This window comes from Octodon degus, unplaced genomic scaffold, assembly GCF_000260255.1.
Source record: "Octodon degus isolate 3935 unplaced genomic scaffold, OctDeg1.0 scaffold00226, whole genome shotgun sequence".
NCBI lineage: Eukaryota > Metazoa > Chordata > Mammalia > Rodentia > Octodontidae > Octodon > Octodon degus.
In genome coordinates, this window is record NW_004524802.1 from 413,347 (window position 1) to 416,627 (window position 3,281).

A 3,281-nucleotide genomic window follows, 5' to 3' on the forward strand; every position below is an offset into this window, starting at 1 on the left:
GGAGGGGAGGGGAGGGGAGGGAAGGGAAGGGAAGGGAAGGGAAGGGAAGGGGTAGGAGGGTGGGAAGAAAGGAGGGGACAGGAAGGGGCTGGGTGGATGCCCAGGGGATGAACAAGAGCGGAGAGGAGAGGAAGGTCCATGCTCCAGCTCTGGGCAGCGCCATACTAACCTGAGGAGCTTCCCCCAGTCAGATCAAAATAGGAAAGGCTTGTATTTGGGACTGATGACAAAACCGCCATGACTGTCACTGTGGGAAAAAAAAAAAACGTATGCAAGCACACATACAGCCAGGAAGGTAGGACAGACACAGCTTCAGTGGGCCACGGCAGGCCCTTGCTCCACAGCACCCACCCTAGAGGTCTTGGCCAAGCCGGCCCTCAGCCCCGGTTTGTTACTTATATAGTAGGAAACGGGATCTTCCTGTAGCACTGTGTATCTGATGATCATGCCCAATTCCTCATTAATTTGAAGCTTACCTGAAAATTCTTTTGGGCTCCTACAATCATCTTACCTTCTGAGATTAATGATGCTTTTAGTTCTTTTCCAATCCTTACTCTTTTTCTTACCTTCTTGCAGGAGTGAGGCCATCCAACACAACGCCAGGTGATGGGATGGGTCTCTGGGTCTCTTTCCTATTTCACCACATTCCTACTCATTATTCCAACGCAGTCCCTAGTGCAGTAAAGAATTTAATTTTGCCCAAGAAAGGCCAGGTTGGGTCCTCGGAGGTAACTGATCCAAGTGTCTCAGTCTGGAAACTGGAGCCACAGCAGATGGCTCTATGAGATGGCAGGGGGAACTTGAGGGAGAGAGAGGGAAAGAGAGGAGGGAGGAGGAAGGAGAGGGGGGAGGGGGAGATGGATTGATCTGTTTAGCCCAGGCTGGCCTCAAACTTGAAGGGATCTACCTGTCTCAGCCTCTGATGCCTGGGTTTACAGGCATGTCCCGAACCAGGGGATCAGTCAACGAAGGTCACCTGGGGGAGGAGCGGGGAATTGAAGAGGGGACAAAGGACAGGAGACGCGAAGAATGGGGACAAGACAGGATTCTGATCAAGTCCCGTTTATTCAGGGGAGGTGCTGGGTATATATAGGGGGTTGATGGAATGAGGAAGTCTTGGCTCTTGGGGTCAGCAGGTATCTGGGGGGGGGGTGTGCAACCCCTGGGGCATAGCACGTGATTCTCCGGGACTGGGCAAGGTGAGAAGGACCATAAACTTAACTCAGCAGGGGAACAGAAACTTAAGAAAACGGCTGACACTATTATAAAATGGATACCAGTTAATGGCCTCCCACACAGGCATGTGTTGGATGCCTGGCAGGATGTTGAATGTGTGTGTGGTACTATCAAACTCAGGACCTCTGAGCTATCTCTCTGGCCCATTAGACCTATTTATACAAAAACAATGTTTACAGGCATGTGCCTGGCAGAATGTTGACTCGTTTTTCAGACAGGGTCTCAGCCTGCTCTGGTGCTCTGGTGGGGTTACAGGTATGTGCTACCATGCCCAGTGAGATGCTGAATCTTGCCAGCTTATTTTCTACACCTACTGAGATTCCTTTTTTTTCTGCTGTAATGAGTAAGTTGATTTTGGAATGCTAAAGCAATCTGGTATTCCTGGAAGCCAGGCTTGGTTGTGATGACAGCTCTTCTGTGCTACCTACATTAGGCCTAATTAATCACTGGGTTGGAATCTTACTGTATACTCCTCATAGGAAAATGTTTTCCATGCTTCAGTATCAACTACGCTGACTCTAAGGCTGGAAAGAGTGTCAGCCTTGTGGCTTGGGCTGTGGCGTGCACCTGAGAAACACAGTAATCTAATTTCCAAAAAACTGAGATTGATGCTATTCTATGTCTTTTCTTTGTATTCTAACGCCACCCTCTGTATCAGTAATCTTCAGGTTTATTTCTACAAACATGGGGTTTTCTTGTTTTTCTGCCTGGTTTGAGGCATGTCCTAGCATGTCTGCTCATTACATTACTGAATGCTGGTCACACCAACTGTACGACATCACACGAACGCTTTCGCTGTCCACCTGGCAGGCGGAAAGCTGCACCCTACAGGTCTGTGATTAACTCTTGGCAGGCTGCCATCCTGCCATCTGCTGAAGGGTGTCTGAACTTCTTTGTCCACCTTTGGATCTTGTTTAAATGTGCAAGACTGTGTATTCAGTGAGAGGTTCTGGCCCTGGTATGAACTGCTGAACTCTTCTGGTGGTCATCTAACAAGGCTGGAGCCCTTGAACAACAGCTCGTCTTCCCCGCGACCAGCCCTGCCTTCCTCTCCAACTCGGCCCGGGGCGCTCGCTCTCACCTCTCCCGCTATTTCTAAACACCCCCTCAAACTCCACCCTAACAAAAGCCCGTGAAGGCCTCAGCTTTGTCTCAGGTTGGAGAATCTGCCCCATCTGCCCTCCACTCTGTCCCTGTCTTTGGAGTTAATAAAGGCTTTCTTTTAGTTTTCCTCTTTTCTGTGCTACCAAAACCCCTCTCATTACAGCATTAGCCCTCCTGTGCGGGCCGTATCGAGGAGACATTTCTTCTTCGTTGAGTGTTTTCATCTGATGTTTGATATGCACACGTTTAGTCTTGAGTCACACTTAGCGGTCTCAGTATTTTTTGCGTGAAGCACGCCAGCAACCTAATCGGTGTGTCCGCTCTTGTCTACACCCCACCCCTGTACTGGGGACTGAGCCCAGAGCCTTCCACTGAGCCACATTCTCATTTTCCTTATTTGGAGACAGTCTCACAAATGCACAGCTGCCTAGGGTTGGCTGGAACTAGCTACGTCCTGCCTCAGCCTCCCTAGCACCAGTTCAGATTAACAGGCGCGCGGCCGCCCCCTTCCCACCGCGTTCTTCAGGACTTGCCGACAGCGATTCTTTGTAGGCATAATTCAAGACAAGCCCTGCAGGGCTCTCCACCAGGCTTAACGCAAGCCACGTCCTTCCCACATTCCAACGCTCCTGGAGACAGCGGGTCCTCCCGGCCAGCGCTGCAGCGCCCCGCGGTTGCCGGGGCTGCGGAACCCAGCAACCGCGACGCTACCCGGATAGCGTCCAGCGTCCCGGCCGGGAAGTGCTCAGGGAGGGAAGGAAAGGCGCGCCGGCCTCAGAGCCAGGCAGGACCCAGCGCGAACCGACGCGGCAGACGATAAAGCGTAGGCTGGCAAGGGAACCTGGGAGGGGCGGGGCGGAGCCGGGCGCAAGGACACCTGGGAGTGGGGGCAGGACGCGGCTACGCGCAAGGACACCTGGGAATGAGGGGCAGGACGCGGC